This window comes from Scyliorhinus canicula, chromosome 15 (genome assembly GCF_902713615.1).
Source record: "Scyliorhinus canicula chromosome 15, sScyCan1.1, whole genome shotgun sequence".
Taxonomy (NCBI): Eukaryota; Metazoa; Chordata; class Chondrichthyes; order Carcharhiniformes; family Scyliorhinidae; genus Scyliorhinus; species Scyliorhinus canicula.
The window spans coordinates 114,648,630-114,665,191 of record NC_052160.1 but is presented as its reverse complement, the minus strand read 5'-3'; the positions used below and the strand labels follow the sequence as shown (position 1 = coordinate 114,665,191).

Below are 16,562 nucleotides of genomic sequence, written 5' to 3'. Positions count from 1 at the left end.
ATAATCAAACATAATTTGACACCAAAACACGTAAGGATATATTTGAACTGATGACCAACAACTTGGCCAAAAGGTTTTAAGGAGCATCTCATAGGAGTTAACTAGAGCGGTGAAGAGGGTTTAAGGAGGGAATTACAGTGCTTGGAGCTTTGGTAGCTGATGGCATGGCAGGCAATGGTAGGGAAATTAAAATTTGGAATATTGAAGAGGCCAGTATTGGAGGGACACAGATATCTCCGAGGGTTGTAACACTGGAGAAGGGTACAAAGACAGGGAAGGATGTGGCTATGAAGGGATTTGAAAACTATGGTAAGAATTTTAAAGTCTAAGGCTTTACATGACCTTGAGTCAATACAGACCAGTTGAGCACCAGCAGTGACAGATAAATGGGATGTGGCATGGGTTAAGACATTGACAACAGGGTTTTGAAATTTGAAGGACTGTGGAGGCCAGCCAGGGGTATGTTAGACTAGCCAAGTGCAGACGCAATAAAGTTGTGGATGAGGCTTTCAGCAACAGATGGGCTGAGGCAATATTGGAGTCAGGCAATGTGATCGAGGTGGAAATAGGCATTGTTAATGACGGCAAGGATATACGGTTGGAACCTATCAGATGTAACAGCACGGAGAGGGTTGGGATCAATGGTGGGGCAGGGATTTAGTGGCAGGGACCAAAAGTGATGACTTTGGTCTTCACAATATTTATGTGGAGGAATCTCTGCACATCCAGTACTGGCTGTCAGAGAAGCAATCTGACAATTTTGCAGCAGTGGAGGAGTCAGGAGGGGTTCTGGGGCAGAGCGGGATGCCATCAATGTACATGTGAAAACTCACGCAGTACTTTCGCATGCAGCTGCCGAAGATTGGTATGTAGGTGAGAAAAAGGCGGGGACCAAGGATAGATACTGAGACGATACCAGATGTAACAGCATGAGAGTAGAAAGAGGTGATTCTTTACAGAAGGCTTTCAATTGCAATACCATTTTTAACTTATCTTACTATTTTGCAATTGATTTTGAAAGTAAGAGTGGGAAGTATCGATTAAAAGTAAAATATTCAGTGCAGGAGGGAATAGATGGAATCCATAAACTATGGGCAGCACGGTAGCCTTGTGGATAGCACAATTGCTTCACAGCTCCAGGGTCCCAGGTTCGATTCCGGCTTGGGCCACTGTCTGTGTGGAGTCTGCACATCCTCCCCGTGTGTGCGTGGGTTTCCTCCGGGTGCTCCGGTTTCCTCCCACAGTCCAAAGATGTGCAGGTTAGGTGGATTGGCCATGATAAATTGCCCGTAGTGTCCTAAAAAGTAAGGTTAAGGGGGGGGTTGTTGGGTTACGGATATAGGGTGGATACGTGGGTTTGAGTAGGGTGATCATTGCTCGGCACAACATCGAGGGCCGAAGGGCCTGTTCTGTGCTGTACTGTTCTATGTTCTATGTTCTAACAGACCTTCATGAAAAGAGATCCATGAAATGAATTACAACATTACATTATATTTGAATAATGCGTTCTCCTGAGTGAAGAAGAGAAGGAAACAATAGCCTCGAACGGGGGATCAATACAGATGACTAGGTACATGAAACAGTGTGCAACATTAAAGTAGGCAAGAATAAACCTTCATTTACGCAGCCTATAAGGAGATCCCAGATCGCTATGTAGCCTTTGAAGTGCTTTTGAGGCGTAAACATCATTGTAATATGGAAGTGCGAACATCCATTTGCACACAGCGAAGGCCCATAAACAGCAATGGGACAATTACAAAATCACTTCTTTCAGCAAGATTGCTTGAGGAATAAAGATTGGGTAGGACACCAAGCAGAACTCTCTTGCTTTCCTTTAGATTATGCCATGAGATCTTTCTCTTGGGGCATTTTTCATTCACTTGAGGGGGCATCTTTAAGATGAGGGAGCATCTTAAAGACACCAACAGTGAAGTACTCCCTCAGACAAAGAAAAGCACTGCACTAAAATGTCAGCCTACATTATTTGCTCAGCTCCCGAAGTGGAAATTGACCCCACAACCTTTTGATTCAAGTGAGATACTACCACAGAGCCAAGATTCACAGCTTAGTATTGTTATTATAGAAAGGTACTTTGGTCAACAACAACAACTATGCAAGCAAATGTAGCATTGGATCATATTAACCTGAAATGATCTGGAGCAAAAGTACTACAAAGAGGCAAGCGTATATTGGCAACATCCATAGGTTATTTACTGGTCTTCATTGTTGATATGGGTGCACCATTCCCCTTGCTAGAAAAATGGGAGCAAAGTGTTTTCTCTTCAAATTAACAAGCCACTAATATAGTTTTGAGAAGACAGAGCTTTCAATTATTCAATTTATAAGGATGGAAACTGTGAATGGGTTATGATAAAGTAGCAGTGAATCTCATTGTACCTGTGATAATGATCCTTTAACATGTTTCAAGCAGAGAATGAGTCTTTTAACCATAATAAACATCAAAATGTTTAATCATCTGGCTGAAGAGTGCTCACTTGTTAGAAAACAATATCCAGTACCAACAGAGAATATGCTAATTTATCAATGAAATCCTTCAAATGCTGGCGAGCACAGTAATAATGGACCAGTGACACATTTTGGAGGTGAACAGTCTTCCCCCCACTCCCCACCCCACCCACCCCCAAAACCTCCCCCCCCAATCCCCCATCCCACACAAACAAAGGTAATGTGTAACACTGCATTACACACAAGGATAGCACTATTTGTCATAATTTATTTTATTACATTAAAGGTATTCTAACATGCATGCTGCTATTATGGCAGCAAGTAAAATAATTGAAGTAAAAATAGCCAACTTGTCCATAATATATTTGACAAGAAAGAAAATATACTTCAGAAACTGAATAGTGTCACCGTGAATCAACACTCGCTCCAATGATACCTAAAGGCAAAATGATAAGGATCAGCAAACAGCAAATGGTGGAGATTCAGCTAGGGTTGGTATTTTGGTATAAAGTTTAGAAGGTGCAGGAGTGTTGGTAGAAAGGGTAGAACAAATGACATATATGATAAATCATATATTCCAAGATTTTCCAAGATTTACATACTATAGAGCTTTTATACCACACATATAACAATGCATGTAATGAATCTTGAACTGTGTCCTACCCCCACCCCTTTACTCCCACTCAGGATTTGTCCTGGGTTATCCTGATTTTGTCCTGAAAATCAAGGCTACGAACCCGAAGTGACCTGCAGTAAAGATTTCACAATTCAGTGCCACATTGCAGATGTAGAATGTTGCTCAGGGAACCTCTGACAAGGCCTTGGATCAATACCGTAACTGTTAGTTTTGGAGGGTGCCCTCAAGATATGCTGGGGAATTTTCCTCTTAGGTTCAAAGGTACTGGTTTGCATGACAATTACGCAAAAGTGGTAACTTCCTCTGGGCAATTTCCCTAAAGCCCTCTGCTGCCATCCATCCGGAGATGTGATTTACATTGCAAGTTTTGGTGGGTTCCATCTGTGTCACACAAATAGTTAGCCAGAAGATGTTAGAAGAATCTAACCTCTGGCCAACCACAACCACACTGGCTCCCCTCAGGACACCCCCCCCCCCCCCCCTCCCCGCCGACCTGACAGCTTGTGCCTACAAAAAGAGGTGTGTACTCCTTAAATTCACCTGTCCTGCACTACAACACTGACTTCGAGGTCAGCTGCGCTACCATGCCCTTGGGGGGAGGGGACACACAGCGGTTAGCACTGTTGCACTGTTGCCTCACAGCACCAGGGACCTGGGTTCAATTCCGGCCTTGGGTGACAGCTTGTGTGGAATTTGCACATTCTTCTTGTGTCTGCATAGGTTTCCTCTGGGTACTCCAGTTTCCTCCCACAGTCAAAGGATGTACGGGTTAGGTGGACTGGCCATGCTAAATATGCCCCTTAGCGTGCAGAGATATGCAGGTTAGGTGGGCTTACAGATATAGGGCAGGGGAGTGGGCCTAGGTTGGTTGCTGTCTCAGAGGGTCAGTGCATACGCGATGAGCCAAATGGTCTACTTCTGCACTGTAGGGATTCTATGATTCCTGTATCCGTTTTTAATCTCAGTTCTTTGCTACCATTTTCTGTCTTTTTGAAGATTACCATGCTGAGATCAGCATTGACCGCAGATAAATAAGCGACTGTTTCTTTCCCCGGCTGTCAACCTCTTTTTATTCCTCTCTTTTTTTCATTTTAATTAACAAGGACAGGATTACTGGCCCGGCATTTGAAAGCCCATAAGAGACTTTTAGGCTGTTTCCAGTGGGGTTGCACAGGGTTCAGACCTGGCGCCCTTGCATTTTGTGGTATACGCCAATGATTTAAACTTAAATGGAGGGGACATGATTAAGAAACTTGCAGATGATACAAAAATTGGCCATGCGGTTGATAGAGAGACAGAAAGCTGCCGACCACAAGCAGATAGCAATGGACTGGTCAGATGTGCAGTGAAGTGGCAAATGGAATTCAATATGGGAAATTGTGCAGTTTTGTGCAGTCCTTGCAAACAAAGCAAGGAGATACATGCCAAATGATAGGACAGTAATAGGGTGTAGAGAACAGAGGTACGTTATGTGCATGTTCACAAATCCCTAAATGTAGCAGGACAGGTAGCTATGGCAGTTAAGAAGGCAAATGGGATACTTCCCTTTATTAGCTGAGCAGGGAGGTTAAGATAGAGCTCTATTAAATACTAGTTAGACCGCAACCGTGTGATGTCCCGGTTATCACATTACAAAAAGGATATCATCACGTGAGAGAGGGCAGATTTAAAAGGACGTTGCCAGGAATAGAGACCTTTTAGCTATGAGGAAAAAAATGGACTGGCTGGAGTTATTTACTTTTTAGCAGATGGGGCTAAGGGGAGATTTAATTGAGGTTTATGAAATAACGAGGGGCCTGTATAGAGCAGATAGGAAGGAACTGCTTCCTTAGCATCGCAGAAAATATCCAAGGGGAATAAGTGTGAATTAATTAGCAGAGGATTCAAAGGCGAGTGGAGAATTTTTTAAAGTTGGAGGGTGGTGGAGTTCTGGAGGTGGGAGAGGCATGATGCAACCATCAATTCACTTCGAGTCGAAGTAAACAGTGGTTTTAATCAGCTTCCAACTTTGCCTGCCTGCGACTGGTGCATTACTGAAGGTGGTCGCGCAGGTCAGCTGCTCTTATACTTCCTATAAGGGGCGGAGCCATGGGCGGAGCCCGTACATGCTCCACATCTCCCCCTGTGGGTGAAGCCACACAGTGGCCCATAGATGGAGCCCACAGGGTTAATGGCATGGCATAATGCAACACAATATACTGGTGAATTACTAGTGTTTATACACTCACCACATTCACCCCCTGCAAAAAAAAACTAAGTCCGGCGGGGGTGACGGGTTCACAAATTCAGTCGGTCCGGTGCCCGGATCATACGTTGTGATCGCCGAAGCACTGGTGTCGCAGCCGTTTCGGGTGGCTGTGGAAGTGTGTTTGGTGCAGGCCCGGTGGTGGACTCTGGGGGCGGTTCTTCCGGAGCTTTGTTCCTGCGGACTGGTGTGCCGGGTGGAAGGGAGCGTGGAAACCAAATAGGTGCGGGAGCGCAGGACACGGGGGGGGGGGGGGGGGATTGGGCAGGGTATAGTGTGGGGGGTACATTAGTGGTCGTGGTGGAGGAGCCTGCGGGCACCAAGTCTCGGAGGGAGACGGTATCCTGCCGGCCATCGGGGTGTTCGACGTATGCATAGTGTGTGTTCGACTGCAGGAGCTGGACCCTCTCTATCAGGGGGTCGGTCTTATGGGTCCGAACGTGTTTCCGAAGGAGGACAGGGCCTGGTGTCCTCAGCCAGGGCGGAAGCGAGGCCCCTGTGGTAGTTCCCCTAGGGAAGACAAACAAGCGGTCATGAGGAATCTGGTTTGTGGCCGTGCAAAGGAGGGACCGAATAGCGTGGAGCGCATCGGGGAGGACCTCCTGCCAGTGGGAAACCGGGAGTTTCCTGGACCGTAGGGTCAGTAGGACGGTCTTCCAGACAGTCGTGTTCTCCCTCTCCACCTGCCCGTTACCCCTGGGGTTGTAACTGGTAGTCCTGCTCGAGGCGATGCCCTTACTGAGCAGGTACTAACGCAGTTCGACACTCATGAAGGACGAGCCCCTGTCACTGTGGACATAATTGGGGAAACCAAACTGTATGAAGACACTATGCAGGGCTCTAATGACGGTGCGGGTGGTCATGTCGGGGCATGGGATGGCAAACGGGAAACGGGAGAACTCGTCTATAATGTTAAGGAAATAGGTATTGCAAAGTGGCTCTTTGAAATCAATACTGAGGCGTTCAAAGAGCCGGGAAGCCTTTACCAGGTGGGCCTTATCTGGTCGATAGAATTGCGGTTTACAGTCCACACAGGTTTGGCAATTCCTGGTTACAGCTTTGAGCTCCTCGGTGGAGAAGGGCAGGTAGTGGGCCTTGATGTAATGGGCGAGCCGGGTGACCCCCCGGTCGGCAGAGATCGTCGTGGATAGCCTGTAGTCGGTCGTCTTGCATGCCGGCGCATGTGCCGCGGGCTACGGCCCCTGGGGGCTCGTTGAGCTTCCCAGGACGATATACTATATCGTAATTACAGGTGGAGAGTTCGATCCTCCACCTCAAGATCTTATCATTTTTGATCTTGCCCCACTGCGAATTATCAAACATTTTTTTTTATAAATGTTTTTATTCAGTTTTCATATTTTACATTGAACAAATTACAAATTGTTAGGAGAGAGAGACAAAACAAAAAAAAAACAAAAAACCAAACACGCAAAAATTAACATACATATTTACAGGTAAGCATCTTCGTAGTAGTAACTGCGCCCCCCCCCCCCCCCCCCCCCCTCAACATGTTTATTTAGCTTGGTTTTGGGCCTTAGGTAGCCATCGAACCCCCGTAACGAACCTGTAGCCCCCCCCCCCTCCCGCTACCTTCCCCCGACTATTCTTCCTCTTGTACATTGGCCACAAATAGGTCCCGGAACAGTTGCATGAATGGCTCCCACGTTCTGTGGAAGCCGTCGTCCGACCCTCGGATGGCAAATTTGATTTTCTCCATTTGGAGAGATTCCGAGAGGTCGGACAGCCAGTCCGCAGCTCTGGGCGGTGCTGCTGACCGCCAGCCAAACAGGATTCTACGGCGGGCGATCAGGGAGGCAAAGGCAAGGGCGTCCGCCCTCCTCCCCAGGAATAGATCTGGCTGGTCTGAAACCCCGAAGACCGCCACTATCGTGCATGGCTCCACCCTCACCCCCACCACTTTGGACATAGCCTCGAAGAAGGCTGTCCAGTACTCCACAAGTCTGGGGCAAGACCAGAACATGTGGGCGTGGTTGGCCGGGCCTCTTTGGCACCGCTCACATCTGTCTTCCACCTCCGGGAAGAACCGACTCATACGGGTTCTTGTTAAGTGGGCTCTATGTACCACTTTTAGTTGCGTCAGGCTGAGCCTTGCGCACGTGGAGGTGGAGTTGACCCTATGCAGTGCTTCGCTCCAGAGTCCCCACCCTATCTCCATCCCCAGGTCGTCCTCCCACTTCCTCCTTGTTGCGTCCAGTACGGTGTCGTCCCTATCTACCAGTCGGTCATACATGTCACTACAGTTCCCTTTCTCTAGGATACTTGCGTCCAGTAGGTCTTCCAGTAGTGTCTGTCGTGGCGGTTGTGGGTACGTCCTTGTCTCCTTTCGTAGGAAGTTTTTGAGCTGCAGGTACCGTAGCTCGTTCCCCCCAGCTAGCTGAAATTTCTCTGTCAGTTCGTCCAGTGTTGCGATCCTGTCGTCCGTGTATAGGTCCCTGACTGTCAGTGTCCCCCCGTCCTGCCTCCACCTTTTGAAGGTGGCGTCGGTCAGTGCTGGTTTGAACCTATGGTTGTTGCAGATGGGAGCCCTGTTCGACATTTTGGTCAGGCCAAGTTGCTGCCGCATTTGGTTCCAGGATTGGAGGGTGGCTGTCACCACTGGGCTGCTGGAGTGTTTTTTGGGTGGGGATGGGAGTGCTGCCGTGGCGAGGGCCCGGAGGGAGGAGGCCTCCTCCACACGCACCCACTCAGCTTCTGGCTCCTGGATCCATCCCCTTACTCGCTCGGCTGTTGCTGCCCAGTGGTAGAATTGTAGATTCGGGAGGGCTAACCCTCCCCTGGTTTTTGTTTTTTGTAAGACCTTCTTTGGGATCCTAGCATTTTTACCCCCCCCATACGAACGCCATGATGAGTTTGTCCAGCGCTTTGAAAAAGGCCTTGGGGATGTAGATCGGAATGGATCTAAACAGGAAGAGGAACCTGGGCAGTACGTTCATTTTGATCGTCTGAACTCTCCCCGCGAGGGAGAGCGGGAGTGTGTTCCATCTTTGCAGGTCCTTTTTAACTTCCTCCGTCAGGCTGGTGAGGTTCCATTTGTGGATCCCTTTCCAGTCATGGGCTATTTGGATCCCCAGGTAGCGGAATTTATGTCGGGCTTGTTTGAACGGCAGCCCCTTTAGTGCTGCGCCCCCCCCCCCCCCCCCCCCCCCCCCCCTTGCGGGTGTAATGGGAAGATCTCACTTTTGCTCATGTTGAGTTTGTAGCCCGAGAAGGCTCCAAACTCTTTCAGGAGCGCGATGATTCCGTCCATGCTGCTTTGTGGGTCCGAGATATAGAGGAGCAGATCATCCGCATAGAGTGAGACTCTGTGCTCTCTACCTCCCCTTCGGATCCCCCTCCAATTTTTTGCTGCCCTGAGCGCGATTGCTAGCGGTTCAATTGCTAGTGCGAACAGCAGCGGGGACAGTGGGCATCCTTGTCTGGTGCCCCTGTGCAGCTGGAAGTATTGGGAGTTGGTATTGTTGGTCTGTACACTCGCCATGGGAGCGTTGTACAGGAGCTTTACCCAAGCGGTGAACCCTGTTCCAAGCCCGAACCGCTCCAGTACCTCTATGAGGTATTTCCACTCGACTCTGTCGAAGGCCTTTTCTGCGTCCAGGGAGACGATCACCTCTTGTGTTCTCTCCCCGGAGGGGGTCATTATCACGTTCAGCAGGCGCCTGATGTTCGCGGTCAGCTGTCTACCTTTGACAAAGCCCGTCTGGTCCTCTGTGACCACCTCAGGTACACAGTCTTCTAGCCTTTTGGCTAGGATTTTGGCCAGTATTTTGGCGTCTGCATTCAGCAGAGATATGGGTCTGTATGACCCACATTCCGTTGGGTCTTTGTCTTTCTTAGGTATCAGCGAGATTGAGGCCTGTGCTAACGTGGGTGGCAACGTGCCCCTAGCTAGCGAGTCTGTGAACATCTCCCGCAGGTGCGGGGCCAGCGCTGTCGCAAATTTTTTGTAGAAGTCCGCCGGGAATCCGTCCGGTCCCGGCGCCTTCCCCGCCTGCATGGAGCTAATGCTCTCCATGATCTCTCCCAGTGCTAGTGGTGCTTCCAGATCCCGTTTTCTGCCCTCTCCCACAACTGGTATGTTCAGTCCGTCAAGAAACCGGTTCATCCCAGCCTTCCCCGTTGGGGGCTCTGAGGTGTACAGCTCTTGGTAGAAGGCCTTGAAGGTTTTGTTAATCCTCTCTGGTTCTGTTTCCAACATGCCTCTGGTATCTCTGATTTGCGCAATTTCTCTGCTGGCTGCCTGCTTTCTCAGCTGGTGGGCCAACAGGCGGCTGGCTTTGTCTCCGTGTTCGTATAGGGCCCCGCGTGCCTGGCGGAGTTGGTGTACTGCTTTCCTGGTGGAGAGCAGGTCAAAGTTCCTTTGTAGTTCTTTTCTCTCCGCCAGGAGTTCTACAGTCGGGGCCTCGGAGTATTTATGGTCTACCTCCAGTATGGAGTCGACCAGCTTCTGCCTAGCCACCCTTTCCTCCCTATCTCTTCGCGCTTTGTAGGCTATGATTTCCCCTCTTAGTACGGCCTTAAGCGCTTCCCAGAACGTGGAGGGTGAGACCTCCCCGTTTTGGTTGATCTCAGTGTACTCCGCTATGGCCTGCGCTATCCTTTCGCTGAAGGCCTTGTCAGCTAGTAAGGCACCGTCCAGCCTCCATTTGGGGCGCTGGGCCCTTCCCGTCTCTAGCCGCACATCCATGTAGTGTGGAGCGTGGTCTGATATCACAATTGCGGAGTATTCCACCTTGTCTATCTCTGGAAGCACCGTTTTCCCCACCACAAAGAAGTCAATTCTGGTGTACACGTTGTGTACTGGGGAGAAGAAAGAGAATTCTTTCTCCCCCGGGTGGGCGAATCTCCAGGGGTCTACTGCTCCCATCTGCTCCATATAGTGGCTGAGTTCCCTTGCCATGTTTGAGGTTTTCCCCGTTCTGGGGTTTGATCTGTCCGTCGTTGGGTCCTGTACACAGTTGAAGTCCCCCCCCATGATTAGTCGGTGCGTCGCTATGTCCGGGATTTCTGCCATGGTCTTTTGGATGAAGCTCGTGTCGTCCCAGTTGGGCGCGTACACGTTAACTAGAACTACCGGCGCCCCATCCAGGGCCCCGCTGACCATGACATACCGTCCCCCTGGGTCCGTAACCGTCTTTGTCGCCCTAAACATTGTCCTCTTGCCAATCAGGATCGCCACCCCCCTGGCCCTTGCCCCATAACAGGAATGATAGGTTTGTCCCACCCAGCCCTTTCTTACCCGCAGTTGGTCCTGCTCCCTCAAGTGCGTCTCTTGGAGGAAGACTATGTCGGCCCTCATGTTTCTAAGGTGGGTGAGGACTCTAGATCTCTTCACTGGGCCGTTAAGTCCCCTTACGTTCCAGGTGACTATTCTGGTGGGGGGCTTCTGCCCCCTTGCTCCTGTGGGGTTAACCATATTTGTCCGGTGGACGCGCCCCTGCCCTCTGGGGTTTCCCTTTGTTAGGGGGCCGTCCAGGATGTCCACTATCACTGCTCTCCCCATGCGGTCGGGTCCCTGCGCTCCGGGGTTCCCCCTTGTCCCGGGGACACCCGCCGTGGCCGTCCACTGTGTGTCCGCCACGCGGGTAGTCCCCTGCACTCCGGGGGGCCCCTTCACCCACAGACCGTACTGGGTGGGTGCTTGCAGCAGTTCCCTGTTTCGAGCCCTTGTCTGTGGCACTTTGTGGCCCTATTCCCTTACTGGCCTCTTTTGTTCCTTCGTCCCTGCATTTCCCCTCCCTGGTCTCTCGCCCCCCGAGTGCCCCCCCCCCCCCCCGCTCTATCCCTTTTGGGGATACCCCTGTATACCCCTCCATTGCCCCTCTCTCCCCCATTCCTGTCCCCATTTGCTCTCCCACCTTTGATGGGTGATCCCCCCCCTCCCCTGCCTGGCGCCTTCCCCCCTGTTGGGGGTGCGCTGCGGCCCTGCTCTGTTGCGCGCCCCCTTCGCTAGCTTTCCTGCTAGCACGGTGGCTCCCCTCTCGGAGGTTGCTGTCCCGCTTCCCCTCTCCCCTCTCCAGTACTCCCGTTCCCTCGTGCCGGGGCCTGGCCTCCCACCTGGAGCGGGCCCTTGGGCATTGGGTTGTTTTCCGTTCTGGGTGTTCCTGCCAGGGGGGAGGGGGCTGGCTTTGCCTCGCCCCTCCCCACCCCCCCGTCGGCATGACGTATCTCCTTGCCATGGGCCCCTCGTCCCTACTTCCCATGGCGTTTTTCCAGCCCGTGCTCCTCGACGAATCTATTCGCCTCGGCAGGGGCTGTAAAGAAATATTCCTTGTGTTGGTATGTGACCCAGAGTTTTGCTGGGTACAGCATACCAAAACGTACTTTGTTCTTATAGAGAGCTGCTTTCGCTCTGTTGAACTCCGCCCGTCTCTTAGCTATGTCCGCTCCAAAATCCTCGTAGATTCGGATAGCGTGCCCGTCCCAATTGCAGGCTCTATTCTCCTTGGCCCAGCGCAGGATTGTCTCCCTATCCCGGTACCGGTGCAGTCTGGCTATAACTGCTCTCGGTTTTTCCCCTTCCTTGGGCTTCGGGCGCAGTGACCGATGAGCTCTGTCCATTTCCGGTGGGGTGGGAAAAGTTTCCCGCCCCACTAAGGAGCCCAGCATCGCAGCCACGAATGTTGTGGGATTTCTACCCTCTATCCCCTCTGGCAGGCCCACTATCTTAATATTTTGCCTTCTCGAGCTGATCTCCTGGTCGTCTACCCTGCCCTTCAGGCTCCCCTGTGTTGCACTCAGTTTCACCATTCCCCTCTCCAGGGATATGACCCGGTCGCTCGCGTCAGTCGCTGCCTTCTCCAGCTCTTTAATGGTTGCCCCCTGGGCTTCCAGTATCTTCCCTTGGGCTTCCAGTATCTTCCCTTGGGCATCCACTTTCTTCTCCAATCTGGTCAGAACCTGCTGCACCCCTGACATGGCCCTGGTCACTGCTGCCTGTGCTGCAGCCTCTGCGTCTGCTTTTAACTCTGCCTTGATTGCCTGCAGCTGCTCCCTCACCACCTCGGCAAAGGCTTCCTTCCAATTCACGCCCCCCTCTAACCCCAGGGGAGAGGTTGCCCGCCCGTCCAGCTCTTCTAGATGCGGCGAAACATCCTTCCCGCCGCTTCGCGTGTTGACTCGTTCGCCCGAGCTGGCTTGCCCTTTGCCCCGTCTACTTCCGGTGCCCCCTTTCTCTTGGCTCCCTTCTGGCACTTTTTTCTCCCCCTTCCCCTTCATCTTTTCTTCTCTCCTTGTTCTTCTTTTCCCCCTTTTCCGCACCCTATTTTTATTTTATTTATTATTATATATCTATATATGTATATATATATATATATATTTTTTTTTTATAAATTTATTTCCCCTACCCCTTTTCTCTTTACCAGTTTTCTTTTGGGAAGAACAGAAATACAAGTCTCTTTTTTCTTTTGTCTTCTCTCCCCACTCAACCAGGAGAGAGAGAGAGAGAGTCCCTTTGTCTCTTTGTCCTTGCCACGTGGTGGTCACTGCTGTTGGGGGGGGAGGGGCGAGTGGGCCGGTGGTCGCTGCCGGTTGGGGGGGGGGGGTGTCCCCGCTGCTGGCTGGGGGGGGGGTCCCCGCTGCTGGCTGGGGGGGGGGGTGTCCCCGCTGCTGGCTGGGGGGGGGGGGGTGTCCCCGCTGCTGGCTGGGGGGGGGGTTGGGGGGTGTCCCCGCTGCTGGCTGGGGGGGGGGGGTGTCCCCGCTGCTGGCTGGGGGGGGGGGTGGTGTCCCCGCTGCTGGCTGGGGGGGGGGGTTGTCCCCGCTGCTGGCTGGGGGGGGGGGTGTCCCCGCTGCTGGCTGGGGGGGGGGGGCCCCGCTGCTGGTTGGGAGGGGGGGAGGAAGAGAGAAGAGGGGCCGCCGCCGCCGCACCGCTCCTGGCCCGCGTGGGGGGGGGGGGAAGAGAAGAGGGGCCGCCGCCGCCGCACCGCTCCTGGCCCGCATGGGGGGGGGGGGGGGGGAGGGAGAGGGGATGGACCTGCTGCTGTTGGACCCCCCTGTCGCTGCCTCTCCTCTGCCGTCGCTGTCGCCGCTCCGCTGCCGCTCCGGCTCCTCCGCTCCGGCTCCTCCGCTGCCGCTCCGGCTCCTCTCCGGCTCCTCCGCTCCGGCTCCTCCGCTCCCGCTCCGGCTCCTCCGCTGCCGCTCCGGCTCCTCTGCCGGCGCTCCTCCTCCGCCGTCCGGCCTGTCGGGGTGGGGGGGGGGGGTTTGTTCTTCTTGTCTGCCGCTTGCGGGAGCCCCTCTCCCTGCGACCTCCTCGCTCGCCGCCCGGAAGTCAAGTCCCCGCCCGGAAGTCAAGTCCGAATTATCAAACATGAAGGCAACCGATCTTTGGTCGGTGATGAGGGTAAACCTCCTACCAGCGAGGTAGTGCCTCCAGTGCCGCACGGCTTCCACGATGGCTTGAGCTTCCTTTTCGACCGAGGAGTGTTGAAGTGATGAGGTAGAGAGGGTGCGTGAAAAAAACGCTACCGGCCTGCCTGTTTGGTTCAGTGTGACGGCGAGAGCGACCTCTGAAGCGTCGTTCTCCACCTGGAAGGGGACAGACTCGTCCACCGCACTCATGGTGGCTTTGGTGATGTCCGCCTTGATGCAGTTGAAGGCCTGGCGAGCCTCGGCTGACAGTGGGAAAAGGGTGGGAAAAGTGGGCGGGCTTTGTCCGCATACTGGAGGACCAACTGGGCGTAAGAGGAAAAAACTGCAAGACACCTCTTGAGGGCCTTGGGACAGTGAGGGAGGGGGAGTTGTAGGAGGGGGCGCATACGGTCAAGGTCGGGTCCCAGGACCCCGTTTTCCACGACATAGCTGAGGATGGCTAGCCTCGTAGTTTGGAAAACGCATTTCTCCATGTTGTAAGTGAGGTTAATTTTTTGGGCGGTTTGGAGAAATTGATGGAGGTTGGGTCGTGGTCCTGCTGATCATGGCCGCAGATGGTGACATTGTCCAAGTACGGAAACGTGGCCCGCAGCCCATAGCGGTCCACCATTCGGTCCATCGCTCGTTGGAACACCGAAACCCCGTTCGTGACGCCAAAGGGGACCTGGAAGAAATGAAAGAGTCAGTCGTCTGCCTCAAACGCCATGTAGTGGCGGTCCTCCGGGTGGATTGGGAGCTGGTGGTATGCAGACTTCAGATCCACCATGGAGAACACGCGGTAGTGCGCGATCTGATTTACCATGTCTGCAACCCGGGGAAGGGGGTACACATTAAGGTGCGTATACCGGTTAATGGTCTGGCAGTAATCAACCACCATCCGGAACTTTTCCCCGGTCTTGCCGACCACCACCTGACCTCTCCAGGGGCTATTGCTGGCTTCTATGACTCCTTCCCGCAAGAGACGCCGGACCTCGGACCTAATAAATGCCCTGTCCTGCAGACTATACCTCCTGCTTCGAGTGGCTACTGGCTTGCAGTCCGCGGTGAGGTTAGCGAAGAGGGGAGGGGGGGGTCAATTTTTAGTGTTGTGAGGCTGCATATAGTGAGCGGGGGCAGGGGTCTGCCAAAACTAAGAGGTAGGCTCCTGTGATTGCACTGAAAATCGAGTCCTAAGAGGAGAAGGGCGCAGAGGACTGGGAGCACGTACAATTGAAAATTGGTATACTCGGCGCCCAGTATCGTTAAGGTTGCAGTAGTGCACCCTTAGATTTGTACTGAGTGCGACCCAGAGGTGAGGGAGATTGTTTGTTGCGTCGGGAATATCGGGAGTGAACAGCGTCTTACCAGACAAAGCTCTCGGTGCTCCCGGAGTCAAACAGGCAAGGTGTCTCGTATCCGTTAACCTGGACGGCCATCATGGAGCTCTTGAGGTGCTTGGGTCTTGACTGGTCCAAGGTCACTGCACTGAGATGGGGATAGTCAGCGGCATGGTCGGAGGTGCTGGGGCGGCCCCGCGATGACGGTCCGTGCAGATCGTATGCGTCGAGCGGCGTAGCGGTTGATGACCAAGATGGCGGCCCCCGTTGATCGCACGTGGCGGGCGGCAACGGGGATGGCGCCCAGGATGGCAGCCCCCATGGATTGCACATTCCGGGCGGCGAAGAAGGTGGCGCCCAAGATGGCGACCTCCATGGTTCGCACGTGGTGGCCGTGTGGGGGAAGATTGCCAAGATGGCGGCCCCTGTGAGTCGCACATGTCGTGCGGAGTCGGGGTCGGCAGACACGCTGCCACATTACGGAATCTGCGGGCCTGAGAGTCGGTGAATCGAGTTTGTGCGTTCGAGTTAGAGTGTTTAGGCTTGGCCAGGCAGAACTTTGCGAAGTGTCCTTTTCGCCCGTAGCTGCTGCAGTTCACGTTGCGGGCCGGGCATTGTTGCCGGGGGTGTTGGGGCTGGCCGCAAAAATGGCAGGATAGCCCCCCGTGGTGGGCGGGCGGCCGCGCGGCGCAAGCCTGGGGTAGTCTCTGGTCGGGGGCCCACGAGGGGGTCACGTGATCGGCTGGGAACGCAGTGACACTCTGAAAAGCGACCTCCAACGAGGACGCCAGTTGTACCATGTCCTCCAGGACCTGGGCCCCTTTTTCGAGCAGGCGCTGCCTCACATAGTTTGATCTGACCCCCGCTACGTAAACGTCTCGGATGGCGAGTTCCGTGTGCTGAGTGGCTGTAACGGCCTGATAGTTACAGTTGCGCGCGAGGGCTTTGAGGTCGCGCAGATAGTCATCTTGCGACTCCCCGGGGCGCTGGCAGGGAGTAGTGAAGATATGTCGCGCGTAGACTTCATTCACGAGCCGCACGTAGATGCGTTCAAGTGTCGCGAGGGCCTCAGTATAGGAGGTGGCTTCATCGAGTTGGGCAGAAATGCGATGGCTCACCCGTGCATGGAGAAGACTCAATTTCTGTTCGTCCGTGACGGATGATGTCGACGTCGCGGCAAGGTAGGCCTTGAAACACCGAAGCCAATGTGAAAAAATTTATTTTGCCTCCGCGGCCTGTTGATCGAGTTCCAGTCTGTCAGGTTTGAGGGCTGACTCCATACTAGTTCTCTAAGCTGATTAAATTGATGCGACCATCAATTCACTCGGAGACTCGAGTCGAAGTAAACAGTGGTTTTAATCAGCTTACAACTTTGCCTGCCTGCGACTGGTACATTCCTGAAGGTGGTCCTGCAGGTCAGCTGCTCTTTTACTTCCTATAAGGGGCGGAGCCATGGGCGGAGCCCATACATGCTCCACATCTCCCCCTGTGGGTGAAGCCACACAGTGGCCCA

At 53.2% G+C, this 16,562-nt stretch overlaps 1 protein-coding gene across 4 annotated transcripts in view; it reads left to right on the top strand.

Moving 5' to 3' along the window:
* The window catches only part of LOC119978592 (chemokine-like protein TAFA-5), a 616,915-nt gene that overhangs the window by 231,827 nt on the left and 368,526 nt on the right, over nucleotides 1-16,562 (top strand). The gene's annotated exons all lie outside the window — the stretch shown is intronic.